Source organism: Vicugna pacos, chromosome 1 (assembly GCF_048564905.1).
Source record: "Vicugna pacos chromosome 1, VicPac4, whole genome shotgun sequence".
NCBI classification, from domain to species: Eukaryota; Metazoa; Chordata; class Mammalia; order Artiodactyla; family Camelidae; genus Vicugna; species Vicugna pacos.
In genome coordinates this window covers 105,691,942-105,701,397 of record NC_132987.1, presented here as the reverse complement: position 1 = coordinate 105,701,397, position 9,456 = coordinate 105,691,942, and the positions used below count along the sequence as shown (strand labels likewise).

General features: G+C 32.1%; 1 non-coding gene across 1 annotated transcript; it reads right to left on the bottom strand.

The window, feature by feature from the left end:
* Positions 1-3,709: 3,709 nt before the first annotated feature.
* Positions 3,710-3,781, bottom strand: TRNAA-GGC (transfer RNA alanine (anticodon GGC)). Its single transcript has one exon. It is a non-coding gene; the product is annotated as a tRNA-Ala (tRNA).
* Positions 3,782-9,456: the final 5,675 nt, after the last annotated feature.

Below are 9,456 nucleotides of genomic sequence, written 5' to 3'. Positions count from 1 at the left end.
TTCCACCGCTCTAAAATATTCCCTTTATTTCTCTTTGTCAAACAGTACCTTCTTACCAGCTCCATGGGAACCAGTGGCCTGTCTCCTATCCCTATCATTTTGCCTATTCCGAATGTCACATACATGGGTTCATAAAGTATGAAGCCTTTTCTGTCTTCTTTCGTTTGTCGTATACATTTAAGTTTTGTACATGTTTTTCTTTTAAATTAATGCCTCATTTTTATTGCTGCTTGGTTTTTTTATTATATGGATGAAGTACAGTTTGTCTACTCATTTATCTACTGGAGGACATGGTCGCTTTACTTTTCTTTCACTTTTCTTTCCTTACCACCTTAGCTCACACTTAAGAATTTTTGAACATTAGTGGTGATAGAGGAGGATGTCCTAGTCTTGTTCTCAGTCTTAACATGTGAGCATTCTTTCTCTCAGCATTAAGCATGGTATATGTTTTCTGTATTCTCATGTATTGTTTTCATAGGAAATAAGTGTATTAATTTGGTAGTGCTGCTGTGACAAAGTAAGTCACACTGGGTGGCTGAAATACCGTAAACGTATCTTCTCACAGCCCTAGAGACTAGAAATCTGAAATTAAAATACTGGTAGGATTATTAATTCTTTCGAATGCCATGAGGGAAGGATGTGTTCCAGGCTTCTGTCTTTGGCTTGTAGATGGGATCCATGTTCACATGGTGCTCCCCCTGTGTGTAGGCGGACTAGTCACACTGAAGGAGGAGCCCGCCCTACTCAAGTGTGATCCTCATGTTAACTTGACTAATTATAGTTGCATTGACTCTTTTTTGGTTAAGCTAATTATATTTTATGTGTTTTTACAGATGACTAATTGAGCTAATACTTTGTATTAAAATGCACACATTTTAAGCATGTAATAAATGAGCTGACAAATGAATACAACTTTGCAGACACTGAAGAATCTCCCCTTCTGCCTGTTTGCAGTTAATCACAAACCCCAACACAGCCTAAGGCAAACACTAGACTGTTTTCTGTTAGTAAAGATTAGTGTTTCCTATTCTCAAATTACATATCCATTCCCTTTTAACTTGTGTTTTCATTAACCACACTACTTTTTCATGTTCATAAAAATTATTATAGATACTAGTAGTTTAAACTTTTTTTTTTACAATACCCATTGTATGGATAGATGACAGAGTACACATTTAATTTTATAAGAAATTAAGAAATTTCCTCACAGTTTTCAAAAGTGGTTGTACCATTTTAAAATCCTTTCAACAATGTATAGGGGTTTCAGTTGTGATACATATTCTCCATAATACAATTCCTAATGTAGGAATTTTTAATATTTGCTATTCTGACTTGGGTATACATCTATATCATGTTGTTATTCTTTGCATTTTCCAGATCTCTGATGATAAATGCTTTTTCATTGCTTATTGGCCATTTGTGTATTATCATCTTAGTAAAATATCAGTTCTAATCTTTGGCCTATTTTAACTTTTTGCCTTCTTTTAACTGCAGTAAAAATGAGACAGAAATATGTCATGATTAACATATTGATAAAGACTTGCCTGGGATGTCAGAATTCAGATTTTTTTAAAATTTATGTAAATTCATTATCTAAGTAATTTATTTATGTAAATAAATGTATCTTATATTTATTGAAAAAGTCACTCAAAGGAAAAAACAATTCCTTCAGATATATATATATATACACACACATATGTACATATTTACACTATATATACATATTTATATATGATTAAACAACACATTTTTATTTAACTTTTTATGAAGGGTGCCTATAAATATTTAAGTGCAAATATTTTATATTAACTATTTAGATATCTCATTTCTAGAACTTGTTTATCATTTATTAAAACACTATAAATATCTCTTTGGCTTGTAAAAGGCAGATTTTTGAGGTTATTTGCTGTCAGGGTTGGCAAATTTGTGATAACCTCAGATAAGCAATTACAGCTATCATCACATAAATGCAGAACTTAAATGAAAGATAACTGATTTCTATGACAACTATGACTATGCCCATAATTAGTTAAGCCAGTAACAGCATTCTAATAAATATTAGCTCTCATAAATGGCACATCTGCTCCTTCTGTTTAACCTAGATTCTTATTAATTGAAAAAGATTATATAAATAAATTGTTTTGAATGCATTTAACAAATACCAAGAAAATGTGTACCTGTGTTCCAAAAGCAACATGTTTTTGAAATAAAAAGTATTTTATTTTCATATCAAAATCTAGATGCCTGCTCAGGATAAATGAGGCTTAGGGCATGAATTCATTTAAAGCATGCCACATGACAATTATTAGAGGAAATACAATTTGGTTATTTACGTCTGCTCCAATGCCCCACTTTTTGGGCATGATTCATTTTATCATGTTTTGTATTCTTTATTCAAATCATTCACAACTTAATGTGAATTACATACGCTAATGTGAAATTAAACATTAGAATATGCTTGTCACTGGGAGTTTGAAAAATAACCTAATTCCAACATACAGAATTTTGAGACAAATTTCTAAAGTAAATATTTTTATAGAAAACATTTTTTCAATAAACGAAGTTCCTGTAAAAAGTGATGTAACAGTCATTGAATAGAGATTTCAAAACTTTCTATTATATAGCAAAGGATAAAAATTTGATTCTTGTACATTGAACTCACTTCTTGTAAAATAAGGAGGTAGACTGAATGCATAGTTAGTTTTAAACAGAACATGTGTTTTTTTTCCTGGTAAATGTGCTGGATTTTTTTTTTCACATTTCCCTGTCTCAGTTAATAGTGTCACCAACCTTACAATTATTTATAGATCCAACATTGAAATGATTATTTCTGGAGCAGTCCTCTGAACATCCATCCCCATATAGTCAGCTGTAAATTTTCTAGATTTATAACCCGAAAACTTACCTCTTTTGCTCTTTCTGTCTTTCTTGTCTGAAATATTCTCACTCTGGAAGATCTTTAGGTAAAAATACTGCCAAGAAATTGAAAATATGAGTCTAAAACAAAACTCAGCTAACTGAGGAAAGATGACAGAAAGTAAGAAGAGAGGGGTGAGATCACGGTACTTTTGTCGCCAGCATGGCTGCTCTACAGAGAGAGAAGCAAACACAAGACCCCTTTCTGAGGAGATTATGATGCATATCCAGAGACACCAGTGGGCTCTTGGGGTCGTAATCAACAATCAAGATACGTACACAAAAATAGAATGACAGTAAACTTACAGTCATAGCATTTATTTATAAGCATAACATTAAATATGTACATATCCATACATATATAAAGAAATATATACCCAGTAAGCGTTAGTTCCATAGTTAGAAAATTAAAATACAAAAAATTCATTTATCTGTTGAAGGACACGTTGATTCCTTTTTCACTTTTCTTTCCTTACCACCTTAGCTTGCACTTAAGAATTTTTAAATAAAATTAAATAAAATTCTTGATTGCCCATTTAGTAAATGAACACTGATTAAAATAAACTATACCTTTATATTTATGGATTTAAAAAGTTTCTCTGGAACATTATGCAAATTCTACATAGAAAGGAGAATTGACCTTTTTTTTAAAAGAAAAAGAAGAAAACAAAGTGTTCTTTGTAGGTCTCATCTAATTGTGCTGTATTTGTTTATTTTTTATTTGTTTATTTTTATTTTTTGAACTTTGTTTGGGTGGTAGGTAATTAAGGTTTGTTTGTTTATTTATCTTTAATGGAGGTACTGGGGATTGAACCCAGGACCTCATGCATGCCAGTCATACACTCTACCACTGAGCTATACTTCCCATTGTATTGCACTGTATTTGAATTATACATAGTAATTCCAGCCTTTGTTCTGGCGTGGAAGTTAAGTGAATGATGCAGGGATTGGGACCTATAGCTGTAAATCTGTGAAATTTGTCATGGCTAGTTGGAGAAAAAGGACCACAGAATAATTATATTGACGCACTCTTTTTAAAATAGTGTGAATTGTAGGCTGGTTGGGTGATAGGATAGTTATTTGGTTATATATTCAGTTTGAATTTTAACATGTCCTTGTTAATAGGAGACAACCAATATCATGAAATTAATAACATATTCATCTATATGTGCATACGTACATTAAGCTAAAAGTACTACTTTGAGGAGGAAACAAGACAGGAGGAAGAAGGTTACTTTACCCACATTTGTTTTCTCTTCTTGAAATTGTGCAATTGGTACCCACCTCATGCAGTGGCACACTCTGTGCCCAAAACCATGACCTTTTTAAAACTTCAGGAACCTTTAGTTGTGAACTGTAACAGTGGGAGTTCAACAGTTTGACAAACTATTGCTAAACTACCAAGCTGTTCGACATGTCAGTAAGCCTTCTTTACCATCCTGCTTCTCACTTTCTCTTTGTCAAGACATGTCCTATTTCTCTATGAAAAGTTGCTATAGTATAGCTCAAGAAATCATTTGCAGACTAGCCACATTTTTCACTGATCATTCCACTCCCTCCCAATGTGACATAAGCTTACTGTAACACATTTATTGTGGAAAATGGAGATAGATGTATAGTAATTGGGCACCCATTTATGTTTGTATTAAATGCAAAAATCTCACTTTGAATGCAAAAGTGATTAGAAGAGTGATTCTTAAGAGGAAAATTTGGTAGCTCTTTATTCTGGATTCCTCATGGTTATTTCTATATTGTTATAGAATGTTGATTCTAATGTTTGGTGACGTATGAAAATCACATGTGAACTTTTTGTCAGTAATATTCTGGCCACATTTCAGTCAAAAGTATTTTATAAAGCTGTCTATTGAGTATCCTACGTATGATCATGCTAGTGTGTATAATTCTTGTCAGAGGTTAATGGGTTGAAGGATTTTAAACAGTGGGGAAAATTTGTTCATATTTTAGAAGTTATTTTAAAATATTTAAGTGAAAATATAACGTGTGTGGGTGTCATCCATATACATGTATAATATGTGATATCATCTCAAATACTTTTATTGAAAGTACTCACATTTGGGGGATGGGTATATTTTAGCAGACATTATTAAACTTATCACTTCTTACTGTCTATTAAAATGTCCACTATTCTGCATAAAGCTAAATTCATCTCAATATTTCAAAGCTAATTTAGTCTCCATCCATCAAATCTGTTATATCTGAGATATGTTGTTTGCTGTTACTTAAAGATAAGGCAAATATAATGAAATTAAGGCTATTAAGGTATATTGTTGCAGTATATACGTTCTACTTATTATCCTAGCTTATTTATGCAAATTCATAAGAATCTTAAACTTACAGAAATGGAGAGGTTTGAATCAAGACCATTTGAAATGTCACTGCTAATCTGTCTGTGCAAGTCCTCATCAAAGTTGACCTTCCTGATTGCCTGTTACAGCGTGACATAAATTCAGTACATCCACCCCAGTGCTGTAATTGACCTTTAACCACAGTATAGTCATGATCCTTTTTAGTGATCTAATAATTCCATGGCCTGAATATCATTTACTTGTCTCAATAATTACTGTGGACAACTTGTATTGTGTGTATCTTTAAAACAGTTTGCATGAGAATAGATAGTGAGTCTTTTTTTTAACATTTTTTATTGATTCATAATTATTTTACAGTGTTGTGTCAAATTCCAGTGTTCAGCACAATTTTTCAGTCATTCATGGACATATACACACTCATTGTCACATTTTTTTCTCTGTGATTTATCATAACATTTTGTGTATATTTCCCTGTGCTATACAGTGTAATCTTGTTTATCTATTCTACAGTTTTGAAACCCCAGTCTATCCCTTCCCACCCTCTACCTTGTATTTCATCCAAATGGTATTATTTAAGTATAACATTCCAATGCATTATTTTAAAATAAATAAAATGTGTGTTTCATTTATGCAAGTAGGGGGAGTGAAGAGGCACTTGAGTTTCTCTGAGCATGCCTACTGTGTGCTGTAACAACACTTAGCATGAGCTCTAGCTCAGCTGTTACTTAACTAAACAGTTGAGTATTGTGAACTGTAGGCACAATGTGGTACAGTGGGTCTCTAGAACTTAATCATATTGCATAACTGAAACTTGAGTAGCTAGTCCCTGGCAACTACCATCCTACACTATTCCTCTTAAGTTCAGCTTTTTTACATTCCACATATGGGTGAGATCATACAGTATTTCACTTGACATTTGCATTCAAGGTCCACATATATTGACATAAATGTCAGGATTTCCATCCTTTTTATGGCTGAACAATATTCCCTTGTGTATCTGTATCGTATTTTCTTTTTCCATTCATTCAGTGATAGGTATTTACATTGTTTCTGTGTCTTGGCTATTGTGAATGATATTGAAATGAACATGAGGGTGCATTTATCTTTTTGATAACTTCTTTCATCCATATTTTGTGGTTTTCATTGTTTAAATTTTTTACATCCTTGATTGAGTGTATTCCTAAGTATTCTGTTCTTTTTGCTGCTGTCATAAATGGGATAAATGGGATTGCTTTCTTAATTTCCTTTTCAAACAGTTCATTGTTAGTATATAGAAATTCCTCTTATTTGTGTGTGTGTGTGTGTGTGGATTTTTATATCCTGCAACTTTACTGAATTTGTTGATTAGTTCTAAAGGTTTTTTTGTTGTTGTTGTTGTTGTTGTAGCTTCTTTGGATTTTCTATACATAAGATGTCACCTGCAAACAGATAATTTGACTTCTTCCTTTACAATTTGGATGCATTTTCTTTCTTTTCCTTTACCTAACATTTCTGGCTGGTACTTCTAGTACTATAGTGAATAGAAGTGGCAAGAATGGGCATCCTTGCTTTGTTCCTAATCTTAGAGGAAAAGCCTTAAGGTTTTTTGCCATTGAGTATGACGTTAGCTTTAGGCTTTTGACCTTTATTGAGGTCAAAAATTAAGATACAATACTTCTTAGCGAGGGTTTTTTTTTTCATCAAAGAATGTTGAATTTTGTTAAATGATTTTTCTGTATCTATTGAGATGTTCATATGATTTTTATTCTTTATTCTTTTAATTTGGTATATCATACACCACATGTAACAGTGCATTTGCAAATATTGAACCATCTGGCATTCCAGTGATAAATCTCACTTTGCCATGGTGTTTGACACTTTTAATATGCTGTTGAATTCAGTTTGCTAGTATCATGTTGGGGATTTTTGCATCTGCATTTATCATGGCACCAACATGCAGTTTTCTTTTCTTGTAGTATCCTTCCTCACCTTGCTTTAATAACTGGATAATGATGGCCTCATAAAATGATTTTGGAAGTGTTTCCTTTTCTTCTTCTCTTGGAAGAATTGAAAAGTACTGGCCTTAATTCTTTAAATATTTGATAACATTCACCCATGAAGCCATCTGATCCTCCTGTTTTTTTGTGTTTTGTTTTTGTCTTCTTTTTTGTTGTTGTTAGAGGAGTTTTTGATCGCTGACTCAACATTCATACTAATTGTAGTTCTATTCATATTTTCTATTTCTTCATGACTTAGTCTTGATAGAATATGTTTCTAGGAGTTTATTCATTTCTTATAGGTTTTCCACTTACTGTATTCTCTTTTGATGCTTAGTATGTCTGTGTTATCAGTTGCAATGTCTCATTTTCCATTACTGATTTTATTTGAGTCTTTTTTTCTGAATGAGTCTGTCTGAGGGTTTGTGCGTTTTGTTTATTTTTCAAAAAACAGTTCAGCTCTATTGATTTTTTATACTCTACTCTATTTTATTTCTGCTTTAGTCTTTACTGTATTTTTCCATCTGCTGACTTTGGCCTTAATTTGTTCTTTTTCTACCTTCTTGAAGTGTAAATATAAATTATTTGAGATACATTTTTTTTTTGAAAATTAATAAAGACATTAATTACAGCAAACTTTCGTCTTACTGCAGCTTTTGCTGCATCCCATCAGGTTTTGGTACGTTTTGTTTTTGTCATCATTCATCTCAAGGTATTTTCTAATTTCCATTTTGATTCCTTCTTTGACCCACTGGTTGTTGAAGAGTCTGTTGTTTAATTTCCCCATATGTGAATTTTCCAGTTTTCTTTCTGCAGTTGATTTCTAGTTTTATTCTATTGTGGTCAGCAAAGATACTGGATATAATTTCACTCTTCTTAATTTTTAAATAATTATTTTGTGACCTATTGTGATTTATGCTAGAGAATGTGGTGTGTTTACTTGAAGAATGTATATTCTGTTTGGGGGTGGAATGTTCTGTATGTGTTCATTAGGTTTCTCTGATCTATATTGTTGTTCAAGTCCACTGTGTCCTTATGGATTTTCTGTTTGAAAAGCCTATCCATTATTGAAAGTGAGGTTTCAAAGCCTCCTACTATTAACTTAATGTCTATTTCTCCCTTCAATTCTGTCATGGTTTGCTTTGTATATTTAAGTGCTATGATGTTTGGTGCATATATATTTATAATATGTCCTCCTGATGAATTGACTCTTACATCATTGTATATTAACCTTCTTTGTCAAATTTATGAAGAAAGAAAATTTTATCCATTTCTACTAATACTCAAGTAGTATCCTAAGAAACAAATGTGAATTTAGTAATATGAGAAAAAACATGTTCCTATAGCTATATTTTAATGTGGTTTGGGAGGGGGCATCTGACAGTATGTATTATAGCTGCTTTTTTAAAAAGCAACTTACTGGTTAAGTAATTTTAAGAATATATTCAAGCAACAAATTTTAAATCAGAAAATAGATTTTGTTCTCCCTTGTGTTAAGATGTGAGAACAGATCTGTCACAAGTGTTGATGTTTTCATTGTACAGTCTTACATTTGTTTCCTGGCAAATATCATCATAATTTAAATAGCACTAACATAGTAAAGTATCTGACTAAGGATGCATTTAAACACTAAAATGTAAAATATAAAGGAAGAAAACATATTGTGTGTCCTTTTATGTAATGTGAGGCATTGATACTACCAATTACAGATTTTAATCAGTATGATGATATCCTACATGGAAAAAACTATAGCCTATTCACAAAGCTAAAGAAAATATTTTGCTTCCATCTTAGCTAGTCAGTGCATTAATCCTGCCATATATATATATATATATATAATCTGACTGTTTGTACTACAGGTTTAATTGATTAGTTTTCCTCTTTGTCAGTTGTGTTTGAAGACTAAAATACTTTTTAGGAAAAGTGACCCTAAAAATCTCCCAAGTTTTTCTATAGAAAAATAAACAGTACGACAAAGAAATTGGAGCACCAAAGGATTCCCAACACTACTTCTGTAAAGTGTTGCCAATACTTCAGTCACAGAACTATTTTTAAGATTAAATTGGATGATATCTATAGCTCTAAAAAAGAATACAAGCATCATTTTATATTTCTTTGCTGGAAAATGCTTTGATCTAGTCTTAAAGGAGCTTTGGCCAAGTATGAGGTAGGAGTTGGGAGGCCAGGGTCAGCAAAAGACATAATATCCAGTTACATGCAGAGATAGGACTCAAAAT